Genomic DNA, 17,875 nt, shown 5'->3' with positions numbered 1-17,875 from the left:
GAACCTAAGATCCAAATATTTCATTAATAAAAATTTTATTTGGTTATAACTCTGAAACCAATGAAAATAAGTACCACTTTTGATATATCGTTAAAAAGCTATCAATGAGGGCTTATTACTGCAGTTAAGAAAAAGTCCAAACACCAATTTTATTTTTATTTTGGGCTTTTTTTGACACTTTTGGTTCAGGCAATCAAAAGGAGAGGTGCACAGTTAGATGTTACAACAGTCCTAAATCCAAAATTTCAACATCATACGGCTAATCATTTTTTAATTATATGAGATACATAATACATATGTGCATACAGATGTCATGCCGCAACTAGTCAAAATGGATTCAGGGATGGTCAAAATTGATATTTCTGTTGAAATTTGAAAACCAAAATGTTTCATGATCACAATACTTTCTTTACTTCGTACAAGGAAGTAAAACTAATTTAATTTTATTTAAATTACTTCTATTTTATTTATTAATAAAGTCTGTAATTTTCCATCAGCCAAACCTTTCTGGATGTCCTTGATATAGTCATTTTCATACAAATTATGCTGCGCTTCATTAAAAATATTAATTATATTCAAAACTATAACCTAAGCAAGCTAAAATTAACTGTAAAAAAGTGATTGAACAACAAAGGTGGACTAAGGAGGATAAAAATAACTTCCAAAGACCATGTTATTAGTAATTTTAGACTTGTGAAAGGAATGTGTTTTGAAAATAATTTTTTTAATGACAAGCGTAATTTATTAATATTTAAAACTAAGCATAGTATAATTTTAGTATTTTTCCTTTTACATGTCATAAAAATGTTCAAAATATCCATCTTGAGCACTGATGGAGAAATCAACTTGTTTTTATGCCCAGTTCAATTTTTCTTAGTTACCGCAGCACTGACTTCAGCTAGCAGAAATGCTATCTTTTGATATTTTCTTTAAATTCACCAAAGTGTGTATGTTGTTCTTGTTATAGTAACTTTCAAATGAACCAAAAATAGAAATTTGGTGGTGAGAAAAATTTTGAGACCACAGATACCGTATTCCACAAGAAATTACAGTTATAAAAAAATTCATGCAACTCCATAGCCAAATTGGAAGTGTGACACAGAGCATCCATCTTGCTGTAACCAATATTTTTGCTCTTTATTTCAAGCTAAGCTATAAGATTTGTAATTTATGAATTATTTTCTGCATCCCAATCCCATTGGGGAAGACACACCCACTTTGTGGCAATTCCAGTCGCCACACCACCCTCTCCATTTTGAGCCCTGAGGGGCTTTACCGGAGGCCATCTTTAGACCCTCTTACATCTCACAGTCATCAGTCGGGATGCCACCGATGCAAATTGCTCGGCAGACATTTACAACAGTAAAAATTATATCAGCCAACACCTTCGCTTTAGGCTTCTTTCGGACAGCTTCACTCTTTTTCCTACAATATCACCCTCTGAACTGCTAAGTGAGTCCGTGGAAGCGTGAACTCTGTGTCTAGTTCCAATTTTAATACCAATGCTTGTGACTGACTAAATGCCTCAACCATCAACTAAGTAATGAGTCATTACAACGCTAAACTCATACCATTCAAAATGTGTTACATGTAATAACAAAATTCAGATTACATCCCATCGCCCATTATAAACATCATACCTGAAGACCGCCCCTTGGCAACACAGTGCCACACCTCATGGCTGCATGGACTACCATGCACAGTCAAGCCCCGCCAACAGTGGTTCCACCACCCAACTTTAACAACTATTGCTCTAAATTAACCGCATGACATTTACTTCATCACATTCATTCGCTCTCGGCAAGACAATACATATATACCTTTATGTGTTTATTTAGACAAAAGTACAAACATCTTGGACCTATAGTCAAAAAACATGAATGCAAACGTACATTTAAAATGTATGGAAAACTTACTATAACTGAAAAAATTTGTCATACATAACGTTTAGTCATCTTAATATCATAAACTTCTAACTTTCAGACTAATACACTTCATTCCACTTAACAGAATAAAATGAATAAAATTTTTAATTAAAGCAAATGACCATTACAGTACACTATTAGACAAACTCCTACACAAATTTTATTATTAAAAACAAAATAAATTACAAAAAAGATAAATTCATTAAAATAATTTATGTTAACATCGCATTCAGAACTATAAAACAATATACAAATTATCAAACAATTTTGTTCTCCTGTGGTGTACAAATTTTGACTGCTGAGACTGAAATAAGTTTTACATTTGACAAAACAGATGGAGTATTTCATAATAAGAGCTCATTAAAACATTTCACTCCACCATTGAGTATACTTTCACAAACTGGCTTGTTGAAACAAATCTAAAATGCACAGGAATTCATAATTAAAAAGATCTTAAATAAACAATAAAGGACACAAATTAAACACACTTGTGAATAATCCAAAATATATATAATAATAAAAGAGGTTTTACAAAAACACAACTTAATATCTTACATAATTTTTGAGCATGTAATTAATTAAAAAAATGTTACAAAATTAAGTTCAAACATCATTATTACTACAGCAATCAGCATCGACAGAGGCAGACTCTGTAGAAGCTTTTACCATCAAGAAAATACAACTTAGACTCGGATAAAATTTTTATAATTTTAACCTTAAATAAAGTACACTGAAATTGATTTGAAACATTTTTTAACATTTATGTTGTAAAAAGTTATAAATTGTAATTGATTGAATATTTACAATTTTTCTCACTTTTATAATTTTTCCATTTTGATTTCCATTCTCAAGCACTTATTTCTTTTTGAATAGTATCCCAATATTAAAAACTTGGTAATATTGGAGGGCAAGTGCATACAAGGTGTTTATCTCCATATATATCATCAATACGTCCAACTGTTGGCCAGATTTTATTATCGGGTCGAACAAATTCCTGTACAGAATTTAAAATGAAATATGAATATACAAATATACAAAATATACAAAGTTATAATCTCTTAACTTTTAATTTTGCCACAACATACTTGTTAATAAGTTAATGTAATTTATTTATCTCTTGCTTTGGAGGTTTTATGGCATACCTTTTTTTTCAATTATTAAAAAGTTAGTTTTCCACCATTTTGGGGGTGGAACAAAACACTTGTTGAGGTAAATGTTGAGGTAAACCCAATGGCTAATTCATGTAACGAATGGCTGCATTTGTGTAATTTAGTAATCTAAAATCAAAATCCAAGAAAAATGTGTACACACACATACATACATAATTGAATCTAATAACATACTGTACATTCATTGAAAATTACATCTCTAAATGGCCGGCCTCGGCCTCCATGGTGTGAGTGGTAGCATCTCAGCCTTTCATACAGAGGTCCTGGGTTCGAATCCGTCAGGCATGGCATTTATCATTTATCAGGGAATTTATCATTTCGTAACTCTTTGATAAGGTAAGAGAATTGTTCCCCCTCTGTTAATGTCTAATGCAGAGAAAACTAATAAATATTCAAGGAGACAGGTTGAAACAGTGAAAAATTAAATAAAAAATCATTATTGTAACTCCTTAAAGAATGACTTAGGTTTTGTACCAAATTAAGAATAATTTAATAACGACTTCAAAAACTGAAATTTGAACAAGTCAAAAAGTCATTTTGGTTTGTAGTATGATCTTTAAAGTTAGCTTTACTTTTTTTTTAAATTAAACCTGTAAACAATGTAGCTATATGAAAAAATAAACGATTTGCAAGAAATATAAAAGTAAGAGACTTCATCTCGATAAAAAATAAAAAAAGTGAACACCACATGACTTCCTTGTAAGCCTATTAAATTATATCTACACATTTTTTGCTGCATTTCATTTAAACTTATTTCATTTGAATGTAGATACAATCCTCCAATACTTTATATAAAGTGAACAGTTACAGAATTGCATTGTGGTGGACACCACACTGATCACATTTTTTTGTGATGTACATATCAGCATTTTATTTCAGTTTATATATTAATTTTGTTACACGCCACTCAAGTAGTTGTGTAGTGTAAGTGAGAACGTGTCAGATCTGTAACCATGGACACATCGGTTGGAATCTTGACTTCATTTACATTTTTTTTAATTTAATTATATTGATTTGCTAATAATAATTATTAGCCTGTGTAAAAATTTTTGAATTAAAATGAAAAGAATGTAAAGTTTTATTTCACTAATAACTTATTTTTAATTTTTTTTTTTTGTTATTGAATTTTTATTGCAATTGTTTTTACAGTCAGAGGTTAACAATTATTAATAAATCAATATATTTAAATTAAAAAAAAAAGAAAAAAGAATAAATGTATATGAATTCAGATTTGAACCGATGTGCTTTCCCCTTGTAAGATCCAAATATTTCATTAATTAAATTTTATTTGGCTATAACTGTGGAACCAATAAAATTAAGTATTACTTACAATATATCGTTGAAAAATTCTGAGGGCTTATAATACTGCAGTTAAGAAAGAGTCCAAAATACAAAACATTTGGATTTTTGGCTTTTTTTTTATACTTTTGGTTCAGTCGATTGCAATCAAAAGGCTAATTATTTTTGAGTTATCAAGATACATTCATGCTTTTTTACATACAGATGTCTCGCCGAAACTAGTTAAAATGGATTTAGGGATGATCAAAATGGATAATTCCGTTGAAATCTAAAAACCGAAATTTTTTGCGATCACAGTACTTTTCTTACTTCGTCGAAGGAAGTAAAAAGAGGAATGATAATGTAAGTAGACTGCTACCAACAATGAACAGGCATATCTGTTTGTGTTTGACCATTAGAATTTGTAAAATGCAATGTGCCTATTTTCTGATAATCGAGTTGATTTTTGATAGAGCTATCCAGACTGACAACACTGATATCAAATGTAGAAGCAATATTCACTGTAATTCGACAGTCATTTTGAATAATTGTGTTAACCCTGTCAGTCATTTCCTGTGTTGCCGATGTTTTCAAACAACAAGAGTGAGGTTTATTCTCTATATGTTTCGACAGTCTTAAAAGATTTACTCCATTTATAAATGCTTACATTTGTCAACATTTCCTTCACTATAATATCTTTTAAGTCTTATGTAAATTTCTGACAGCTTCATATTTTCTTTTGTAAGAAATTTTGTAATAATAAACTTTTCCACTTATAACGAAATAACATATAACAGCTAAGTGCTGAACTGTTGGAATAGGTTAATGCTTGTTTCCAGCCATCAGATGTGCTACTACTTCAGCTTTTATTTCTTATATTTCGCACCAGATTCAATTTATAATTTAAATTTTAACACTCCTCATAATTAAATTTGAAATTACTTTGTATTATTGAAAGACATTACAAAAAGAAATTTACGGTGCTCTATTTTCTATGAGAAAGTTGTGTATTTTCCATGAGAAGTTTGATTATATATTTGAAGAATTTTAGTTCATCAAACGGCAGCCAGTTTGTCTGTTGGCTTTGTCATCTAGCGATATTTTCAAACATAAATGTTATTTATTTTCAGTAACTATATAAAAAGGTAGTTGTATTTAAAATTAAATTTTTATTACACCCACATGCATATATATATAACACAGCTAGCTAAAATATTAATAAGAATTTCGTTATCTAATCGTACAGTAAGTGTTGTGAATGTTTAATTACAGTAATTTTTAAATTAAAATATTTTTTTTCCTATGAGTAAGTAAAAATATACCATTGGAAATGCTGCTTGTATCCTGCTATAAGGTCGATTCCATTCATCAGCCATAACTTGTTCTTGTGTGTGCGGTGATAGTTTTAAAAGATTTAGATTTATATCCATTTGTTTATTTTCTATTGCAGCAATTTCTTCTCTGATACCTATTAAAACAAACATCTTATTTAAACAACTTAGAAAATCCATGAGTGTAAATTGCAAAGTATTACTGTGCTACTACTTTGAACAACTACATTCTCTAGTATTAAATCTGGTACAACTTTACTTAAAAATTTGTGGGAATATATAATATTAAAAAAAAAACCACAAAATTATAAATGATAATTGAAATCAACTCCCATGACATGTTTGCTAATAAATGTGAACTGAGGAATGCATACCAATAATGTCAACATGTTATTATTGCAGTTTAAATCAATGTAAGATTAAATTTATTTTTTATAAATTAATGTTAACATTAAATATGATGTGTGTGCAAACGTGTATATATAATTAGATCACAATGCAGGGCAAAAAAAGAATGTAAATTTCTACTCATTCATTTAAAAAAAAAAAATTATTTGATTATAGTTGCATGATAGCTTTAATAATAGTAAAAGACAAAATAATAAATATATTTTATTTTTTAAATTATCCACTCAGTTAAGAAACACTTCTGATATATTGAGAAACTGTAAAAGATGAGTTTTTTACTTTTGATAAGCAACAAAATGGTTGCTTAGATGGATGGTTGGATAACCATTTTTATCCTATTAAAAATTTACAGGCTATATTCTGTCGCCAAATGCCTTCAACAATGCATGGTACCTTAAAATCGGCTCAAATGTAGTCGGAGAATTGCAGCTTGCCCGAGCTCTTCCCTCAGCAGCAGTGATGGCCCCCCGGCCCCTCACAGCCTCAAAGTGTCGGTCATCTTCCACTGAGGCGGTTCTCCCAGAGCAATCCCATGCTGGGCCCCCGACAGCCAGCAAACTTCTTTCTTCTTCTTCTCCAGGCGGTGGTTGATGATGAATTGAAAATTCGCTCTTTTATAGGTGCCTGCGAGTGATGGGACTGCTGTGGTGGGAGAGTTGCACAGTCGGCTACTTGGTGAAGAATGAGTGGCACTTGTGCAGGCACGTAGGTATACTGTACTCCCACTGACATCTGAATGCCTAGCATTGCAGTCACTATTTTGAAGTTTGACAACAGTACATTAACAACAGATTGAACAGCTTGTAATTTGTAAGCTAGAGTTTGAATGATTATTATATAATGAATGAAAAGCAGCTTCAGATCAATAAATGGCCCTCATTTTCACAAATAAAGGGTCTGATTAAGTAGTATCCCATCAAAAAATATGTAATTTTTGTTTATTTTTAAATTAGAAACAATTAATACATAAAAATATTAAGTGTATATGAGATAATAATAAAGTAAAAAAATCAACGGAAATTAAAATAAAATTTAGAAGGCATCAATTGAATTTTTAAAAAATAATTAATGAGTTATTAATGAAAGCATATTTTGATTTCTGTTTCTTGAAGTACTGTGCTGCATAGAGGAAAATGTTTGGTTTGGTTGATATGGATATTGTTATTTTTGTTAGAAATAATAAGACTTCTTTATTTAGCAAAGATAGTATTAACATAAATATATCAAAATTAATATTTTTATTTATTAATTATCGGTCCTTTTGTTTATACATATGGGTACCAGCAAGCAATCTGATAGTCATGTATTTTCTGTAATTTTGTTCTGACACTAGAAGCCCAAGATAATCATTATGGTTTCTATTTCTTGGGCTGAAAATCAATTTCATTATTTTATGAGATATAATTTTCAACAAAACACATAAAAATTTTATTCATCAGGCAACAGTAATTCAACTATTACCAAGTGATCAGATAGATTTTATGAGAAATAGAAGACTGGGCAAATTGAACTGAAGGGTATTTTAGGTCTAATTAATTTGGCTTTTCATGTAACTTCAACATAAACACAATCCACAGGCGCAAAAGCTTTGCTACTCTACTGAGCCCAAGTAGAGAAATAGCTGGCCTCCAGGCTACTAGAAGGCACCACAAGAAACTTGAAACAGAAACAGCTACTAGAAGGAACCAACGTAGTGACCAGTGTTTAACATTCATCCAAGGAAGAAGAGAAGGAATAAAGAACAATTGAAAAAGAAAGATAGAGAGGCTTTCTTAAATTAGGGGTATTAAACCAAAATATCATAAAGTGAAACGGATTCTTATAATACAAGGGACAATCAGAAAGTAAGTTACAACCCCCTCTATGAAACAAATACATATTTATAAAACTTTTCTTTTTTTTTTTGAACAAAAAACTACATATTTTTATCTATTTTTTGGCATAATCACCAAAACCACACTTCTCATTTGAATTTTTGCAGTAACTCTACGTTACATAAGCTGAATGAGAAGTAATATTGTCGTGAAGAAAACCTACCCCATCGCTCAATCTTCCGGTCTTTGATCTTTAATGGCTTTACACAATTTTTTTAGTCTCATAGTAAGATCAGCATTCATTGTTCCTCGAGACATAAATTTACTGTAAACAACTCCCACAGAATCGAATGTTGATGTTTGTGGTTGTCGGTCTAACAGATGTGGCACCCATCATGCACACATCTTATGGTAACCAAGCTAAATAATTGCAAACACAGGACCGTAACTGATGTTAAGTTCACTTATAATCTCTCTAATTTTAATGCACCGGTTACTCAAAATCATTGCATTCACATGTTACCCATCGTGCTTACAGTTGAAGGACGCCCAGCACACAGTTCGTCACTCCCATTTATTCTTACATTTCTGAACATTTGGCACCATTTTGTGATCATGGGGTGTGCAGTGCATTCTCTTCGTATACCTCGACAATTTGGAAATGAATTTCACAACTGTAATTTTTTGCCCACAAAAATCATACTACTGGACGAAACCTCTAGAGGACATGCCATATTGACAATGATACTACACACATACCGAATGTCATACAGAATTGCTGCTAGGGGAGTGTAAAGACAACAACATAACCAGTGCTGCCACCGTAAGACATTAATATACCCCTTTAATTCAAGAACAGCAAGGGTGTAACTTATTTTTTGATCCACTTCTCTTATACCATACTTAAGTAATATAATTACTATCCAGGTTTCACGCTTAAAACTTGTACTATTAAGGAAGGTTTAATTTTGTAAATCAAATCTTATATAAGATATTCAAATATTTCTTATATGAAAAAAAATTCTTTATCAGAAATGCTGTATTTACCGATGAGTGCGCAACAGAATCTGTCCAATTCTTCTTTGTCTTCAGATTCAGTCGGTTCAATCATAAGAGTACCAGGAACTGGCCATGACATAGTCGGTGCATGAAATCCTAAAAATAAAAAACATTAAATGTTAATTTTAATAATTATTTAAGATGTTTAAGAATGTAAACCTACAATAATTTATATAATAATTCTATTAAACATGGCCTGTTGGTATGATTACACAATAATAATAATAATTTATAAAAACCTCTTACCTACAACTTTCCTTTAAAAGTTGTTGATAAGTGGTTTTTATAAATTATTATTATTTAATAGTTTATATCAAGAAAAATGCAGAAACAACACAGGAACAATGGAAAAAGCTTATAAAATAGTGTGTAAGGTTTGGACAATAGATGTTTTGAAGCCATTACCCTTGAATGAACAAGGGATATGATTCAGCTGCAGTTACATCAGAATAAGCCCTAGGCCTGACATTATAGATACTACTGAAGGCCAGCTACAGAGAATGTGCAATAACATTCAATGAATATGTGCGGTAACATTTGAGCATATGAGTGAAATTGTAACAGTAATCTGTTTTGCAATCGATTACAAGAAGCTGTTCACCAAGTACAGAAGACATTATTTGTTTATAAAAATAAGTCACTTTCTTATGTAAATAGTAAAAGTAAAATATCTTTGTATAAAGTTTATTGGAGTCTGTAACTGTAATCTCGCTGCAACCTCACTTTTTAGTTTTGTATGCATTTTTATTAATTATTCTAAATTTCATAGATAATCAGAATTATTGTTTGTGAAATATAATTTATCTATTTTGTAAGTAGTAAGATACTTAAGAGTAAATAAATTGCATTTGTAAGAATTTTAATATGTGTAATCCTCTAATATCTTTATCAAACTGGTAGCATGCAACAGCATGATATATATTTTTTTCATTTGTAAATAGCTTACAACTCATAAATTTCATTAACAGAATATGTTCTTTTGAAAAAAATATTTAAAAATTATTTTCATATAAAGCAAATTATTCCCATACTGTAATAAAAAATAATGGAACTGTTGAAATCAAACATAAATCAGTATTGTTGCTTCAAATGAATATTTTCAATTCATTAAATATAACAATAATTTTCACTAAATCATTAGTTCTTCAGAATTTTTATTCCTGCCTTTTTAAATATTTGCAAACAAAAACTATATTACACGATTTATATTTCCTAAACTTATAATACAATTTAAGCCAGATCGATCGTAGCGGATGATAGAAAAGCCTTACACCAACACAGCCTGTCCTTAAAAATGTAGGTAAAAATTTTTTGATCATTGTGATTAAGAGAATATGCAATAGCCCTATTATAATAATAAAATATAAAAACAGTACTTTCTAGACATAGAAATACAAAAAGATTAGCAATCATTATAAAATAAGAAGATAAAAATGAAAAAAAGTGACAGGCTTTTCAAAATAAAAAGCAAACTTCCTTGATTTACTCATACCAGATTTAAATCTAAAAGCCTGTATAGTTTCAGTTGTACTAATACTTATTTCATTATTATTGAATTTTGACAATACAAAAGAAAAAACTATAAAAATATGTTTTCTTCAGTAGCTCTCTATGTCATGAAGAGCATATTCTTGTATCATCATTTTTTTGTTTCACCTAACAGTTAAGTGCTATAATGTAATATGTTTTATTTTATGCTATTTTAAATGTTCTAAAAAGTGTTCGATACAAATGAGTTGTAATGCTGCAGACCATTTATAATACAGAAAAAAATATATTTCATTCATGCCTTACCATAATCCATAAGTCGTTTAGCAATATCCACAGCCTCAATGTTGGCAGTTTTTTGAATTCTCTAACATCAATAATGAATTCATGTGCTACTAAACCACTTTTAGGACTGTGATAAACAGTTTTGTAATATTCTTTTAACTGATTACTCATATAATTTGCATTTAAAATTGCAATTTGTGTTGCTTTACGAAGACCTTTTGCACCCATCATCTGAAAAAAGTAGTGAAAAATAATATAAAAGTATAAATCAATATAAATTAATGAAAAAATAATACAATAACATAAGAGAACTCATGAAATGAAGGTATTATTTCAATAATTACAGCATCTTCAGTCTTGATTTAAATAATTATCATCATCATTATTATTACCACTATGCTGATCTCCATGAAAGTCCTGCATTCATCACCATAGAGGCCCTGCATTCTAATCCTAGTCAGGCATATTTTTCATATGCTACAAAATTCATCTTTCATTAGTATTGTAACTGTAATTATAATTAGGCTGTTTGCTAAAATAAATAAATTTTAGGTGTCATAAATGAAATGGGTACAGGCAAAACTTGACATGAGTTTCAAGTTTCTCCCAAAAATGTCACTCTCCAAAAAAAAATACCATACATAGCTTACTACTAAGGAAAGTGAGGAATGAAGTGATTTTCCACTGCCTTCTCTTCAAGCCAAATAAATAAGGCATATCGATACACTAAGCCCATCAAACTGCTACCGATATTCAACCCTACAAATGACTCCTTCACTCTGTTTACCACATGAACTTGGTGTACAGTTATCATTATTTTCAGAGAAAACAACTCTTATGGGTGCCTTTATACCTCTAGTGCTTTACATATGTCTCCACCATAAAAAAGACAGGAATTGTTACTGTCTCTCTTTCAACTCTGAACAGGGAATTATTATTATTACTATGAATGAAGTAAAAACAAAAAAGACATGTTTTTTTTTTTAATTTAAAAATTTGTCTGATTTTTTTCCATTTAATAATTAATATATTACAATCAGGTACAAAGAGCTTCAAGTTTATTATTTTCTTTGAATTGGAAAATATAATTAACAAAAGGAATATTCCATTTGAAAACGTCTTTAAATTCGTAAATGAAACTTCAAAGAAATTACATATTGTATTTTTCAAATACTTATATTGAAAAGATACATTCATACACAGCCGTAATAGCAAAATAGTTCAAAGTAAAAATATGAATAGAGATTAAAGCGCATAAGGTAAATTATGTATGTAGGTAGATAGATATAAAGCATCTTGAGTAAGATACAAATTGCCTCTGAACTGAAGAAAATTATCTGCTTATTTTAAATGTGGTTAGCTGTTTTTTCTTTTTAATATATAGATCATATATAAATGATGAGGTTTCATACTCCTGACAACAATTATAATTTTGTGATGTACATTTTTTGGAGAGTAACAGATTTAGATTTTGTTATCAATGTTTGCATGTTTTCTATATTTGAAAATTTGTCTATTTTCCCTAATGTGATCAGCATAATTAGATTTTTTTAATTATATTATTTATAAAATTTTAATTGTTTTTGAAAATATTGGGCTTTTTTAATTCCCATTTCTCATTTCTGTATAGAATTTTTTTCTTTCCACATTGTACTATAAAGCAGGTGTTTACCTATATAAGTATTAAAATTAGATTTATTATTAATTATTTTACTTTTTTAATGTTTTGTTTTAAAGCAATCATATATAATTAGTTAATCTTTTTGAAAAATTTATGTTGTGTTGGTTTTAATTTAAATGAATATAAAAGTAATATTTTTATATTACTTTAAAGTTAATTTATTTATTTTATTAAATTCTTTATATATATATATATATATATATTTAACAGTATGAATAATTGATTACCTTAATGTAAGCCCATGATATTGGTAAAATTGCAGATGAGCCGAAAGGTGCAGCACTTACTGCACCAAAACTTTGTGATTTCTCTTCCCCAGTTAAATCAATAACAGGATGATTGGGTAGAAATGGGGCTAAATGAGCTTTACTAAAAAAAAAAAAATTGCATAAAATTATTTAATAAATCTGTGTAATGCATGGACTATTACTGCACTACATGCATTGGTATGAGTATGTATTCTACAGTGAATTAAATTTTAGTTACTAACCCACTATTACAATCATATTTGTTAGTAAATTACAATTTCAATCACTTACACTGCAATAGGTCCCATACCAGGACCTCCTCCACCATGAGGTATACAAAATGTTTTATGCAAATTAAGATGAGATACATCCGATCCATAATCGCCTGGTCTACAAAGACCTACCTGTGCATTCATATTAGCTCCATCTAGATATACCTATAAAACAGATCAGTAAATATTTAATTAGACAAATTATTCAATAAAATAGAATCAGGAAGTGGCTAATATCATAATATCTTATAATAAAACCTGCATTTAACAGCATGTGAAAATACTTTCCTAATATATTATTGCAAAAGAAAAAGGTTGTTTATAAAGAAATATATCTTAAAAACCACTCAGTGGAATAAATTAAGTTTTATATTATATTAAACCTTGTTCTTTTTTGTATTATTATTGAGAGTTTCAATTATTTGAATAAAACTTGTACAAATTAAACATAAAATGTACCAATTTTTTGGCTATTTTTCCAGGTAAAGTGATTTCAAATTTCATTAAGAGGTTATGCAACAAATTATTGTTTAAGCATATTTAAGAACAAAGTTTTTATTTATCTACTGTTTAAGTGTTAACATTTTTTTCTGGTAAACAATTTCAATGTGCCATTACAAAAACTACTATTTTAGTACTTCTTAATAAATTTACTTTGTAAAATGTTTAGATTAATTTTTAAACTGAATTATCTATTTTAACATGACTGTGTATATAACTACTTTCATAATTTCAGTTAACAATGGGGTGAATAAAAGGTGTGAAAGAAAGAAAAATTAAAATAAAACTGCTGATAATCTTGGCCATCTGGCAGAGAATAACAAACATTATTGTTTCATAGTACTGCTCAGCAAAACAACTGTACCGTTAAATATAAGATCTACACCTAGAATATGACTGTACTATAAACAGAATTATTTATGGTAAACTGAACTACCAGTATATTTGCAAATTATTATTTTATTATATGTAAGTGGGTTTCCTTAAACCATCCTTTTCTTTATCCTTTTCATTAATGGTCCATTAGGTGAAGGTCTGAGCTCCTAGTTAAGATGCTATAACCTTTGGACCAACTATGTAGATGTACTGGAACTATGACTCTGTTTCCTATCTGATAGCCAAAATTTAGCCCAATGGTTATAGTATTATTGAGTAAAGCTCAGCCTTCTAAGAATTGTGTCCTAACCGCTTCAATATGGATTTGTTAATTGTAGTACCATCTGCAGCATTAAATGGCAATAAGTTTCACATAATAGCCCTAAAAAAAAAATCATTTGGAGAAAAATCAATATGTTTTTTAAAAAATAAGCATTTTTAATCTGTTTAAAACACATAAAAACAAAAATATTGTTTCTTCATGCTGACCGACAAAAACCAGTTATCCATTTAATAAAAACTTCATTACTATGCATAAATAGATGTATTTGTTTTATGTGTTCACAATTAATGTCCTTTATACATATCTTTAATTTTCTATACATCTAATTCTCAACTCGATAAAGTTTGTAAACGGTAAGTCTTTTAATTAAATGATATATATAAAACCTAACCTGTCCTCCGAAATTATGAACCATTTCACAAATTTCAGCTACATTATCTACAAACACACCAAATGTAGATGGATATGTGATCATAATACAGGAAACTCGTTTGTTAAATTTTTCCAGCTGTAAATGAAAAGAAAAATTGTAAAATAATTAGATTATTCAAAATTAAAAAAATATTATTGTTAATAGAGTTCTAGAAAATCAATTAGTTTTATCAAAAAATGTTGTTAAGGAAATATATTTACACATTCATATTTGTGTATACATACAATACTCATATTAATCTTTGCATAACTGTAACAAATAAATATTTAAAATACCTTCCATTTAAATTATATAAATACTACGTTAGATTATATTGTTTGTCATCACCTAGACAAAATATTGAAGTAGAATAAAAAAAAAATTCAAGTATTTTCTTTAATATAAAGAATTATTCTTTTATATATAAAGGCTGTCAAGAAAGTTTACTGTAATGATGTGGAATTTTTACTTGAAGCTTTTGAACATATGCGCCATTCTGATCAATGACGTCTTTTTACAGACTCCTCAAAGCCTAGTTTGAAAACAGTCCTTCTTCATGTTCGAAATAATATCCTCTCAATTTCTTTAGCTCATATGAAGAAGTCATAAGAAAATATGAAACTTGTGTCGGTAATGATTCAGTATTAGAAACATTTGTGGAGACCTGAAAGTGATAGCGGTGTTCCTTGGGCATCCTAAATTCTGCTGCTTCTAGATTTTATAAACAGATGAAAAGAAATTGATTCCTTAAATTCATTACCTTAGTTCTGAATTTCATGAAATAGGTGTTTCTGTTGCAAGAAAATATCCATTCTTAAATTAGCTGAGATTTTTTAAAAAGAAAAGAGTTATGAAATACATCATTTCATCATCCAAATCACCCAGTGATGTTATTTTAAAAATGTTATCTCCACATTTATAAATTGCATTAAAAGAGAAGCAATCCAAAAATGTGATAATATTCATCAAACTGTGATGAGTGAATCAAACGTAATTAAAAAAAGAGTGCTTTCTTTAAGATTTTTTAAGTACAGTGAAATCTCCAAAGAGATTACATTGCTAGAAAATATGTCTTGTGTTTGGACACATTCACAGTTCGGCGGGCTTGTAAAAAAACCATTTTATTAGTGTACTAATTAATGATGAAACTAATGAACTCATTTACGACACATTTATCATCATTACACTACATTCTAAAAAGAAATTATATGACAAATTAGCTTACAAATGAGACAATATATCTACAATTTATGCATAATATGAAACAGTACAGCAGACCAAAGCAGCAAACAACAGTAAGTGTTAAAATTTTTTTATATGATGTTTGCTTAAAATTCAAGAAACAATGGGCCAAGCTAAATGATCCTTTTGTCAATGGTATTATTGATTTAAGGATCATTCTAAGCATAAATTTATCCAGGTAACTCTAGAACTGGGGAATGAGCAAATCATAAATAGTGAGCATGTCATTTTAATGACACTTTCATATAGTAGAATTTTGAGAAGCTGACTAAATCGCATTATGTAACAACATAGCCATAATTAGCAAGTAAAATCTTCAAAAAAGAGACTAAATTTTATTTCGGTATCTCGTTTATTCAAATCAATATTGTACCACAATTTTCATAGGTAGGTGAATGAATAATTCATTGAAGTGAGTGCTATCTACATACTGTAAGTATAATTAAAGTTATGTCTACTAATAATTTTTCTAAGGTGTATTTTATTCGATATTATCTTTACATTCCACATAAAACTAAAAGAAATAAGGCTTTTGCTGTAATGGCTTAATTTATTTTGATTTATGCCCATTACCTCAATTTTTGTCAGTTATATTATTTATACAAGTGCCACATGAATGGCATTACTTGTATTAACAAATTCAATAATATTCATTATTTGACATATAAGCTAATGAATATTGAAGGCTTCGTTAATGTATTTGCATTCTTAACAATGTACATGGTTGAAATCCTCTGTTTCACAATATCTTCTATTTCTTCATTTAAAATATTTACCAACACAGGCTATTCATCTCAACAAAAAAAAAAATAGAATTTCTACCATTTACTCACTCAAGATGTACTGTTCTAAATAGGATAAAAAGTAAACCTGTACTCTTTTAAATTTTAAATGAGGATTTCTTCCCTATGTTGCAGGAGGTATTTTTGTTATTTACATGCTGTGTATATGTTTAAGTAACCATTTTTTGGGGACAAGGAATTAAAAGATTAAAAATTGAAACAATTTCCACACAAATATTTTTTTTTAGAATTTTAGCTGCAGGTTTTTTCTACTTAATAAATCTGTTATCCAGAGGGAAACCAGGACGTCTCATTTTGTAATAGAAGTACCACAGACAAAAAACAGTTTCTCAAAAGAACAGACAAAAGGAGAGAAGATTTCAGGAATAACATAGAAGGGGATGAGTATTCTTCTCTCCTAGCCAACACACACACACACACACACAAGAACTGTTTTTATGTTCATAGGGGGCTAACGTTTATAAAATAAATTTAAAATTATTTCAGTTATGAAATTGATCACCATTAAAAATTAATCTTCTGAAAATAATAGATTAGGAATGAGGGACCTGGCAATGATTTAAAGTAACAATGATATAACATAAATAAAAATATAACCTTTTCTTTTAATTGTTCTATTTCAATACTGCCATCTTTGGAAACAGATATGGGTTCAACAGTCATGCCAGCCATTTGTGCAGACGCAGGATTTGTACCGTGAGCTGAAACTGGTATTAAACAGACATCACGCTGAGTTTCACCAAGTGATGCATGATATGTCTGAATAGCTCTAAGGCCAGCATATTCACCCTGGGCACCACTGTAAACAAAAATTATAAAACAAAATATATCTAAATATACTTTGAAAACTAAAATAATTCATTTGACCTTTAAAATTAAAAACAACATCATAGGTGTGGTAAAAATTAAATAAGGCTTTCTTTCTCTGTTTGTGACACAAGGGAAATTTTAAACATTGCCTAATTCATTATAGTACATTAAAAATAGACCAAAAAGAGATTGTACGGAAATAATTAGGAGAAATTGACTTTTCTCTTTTAAAAGTATAGTTTTAATATTTATTAAGAATTTAGAGGTTATTAAGATTCTCTGCAGACTCCTGATCAATATGTAGTTCAAAGAAGTTGAAAGAGTGAGCAGTAAACGGAGGTAAAATGAGATCTTTTTGCAAATATTTCAAAGATTATTGATTTTACAAACAACAAAAAATGTTAATAAAACTTTTCTTAAAAATTAAAAAATTCAGTTTTCTGCTCTTTCATCCAAAATTTTACCTGAACCTACTATTAGAATAGAATTAT

The 17,875-nt window shown here is 29.1% G+C and overlaps 1 pseudogene; it reads right to left on the bottom strand.

Annotated features, from left to right (window-relative positions):
* Window positions 1–2,748: 2,748 nt before the first annotated feature.
* The window catches only part of LOC142329106 (glycine dehydrogenase (decarboxylating), mitochondrial-like), a 36,916-nt pseudogene continuing 21,789 nt past the window's right edge, over window positions 2,749–17,875 (bottom strand).

This window comes from Lycorma delicatula, chromosome 8 (assembly GCF_047948215.1).
Source record: "Lycorma delicatula isolate Av1 chromosome 8, ASM4794821v1, whole genome shotgun sequence".
In the NCBI taxonomy this organism is placed as follows: domain Eukaryota; kingdom Metazoa; phylum Arthropoda; class Insecta; order Hemiptera; family Fulgoridae; genus Lycorma; species Lycorma delicatula.
Note: the sequence above shows the minus strand (reverse complement) of the source record. Positions and strands in the feature narration are given on the sequence as shown.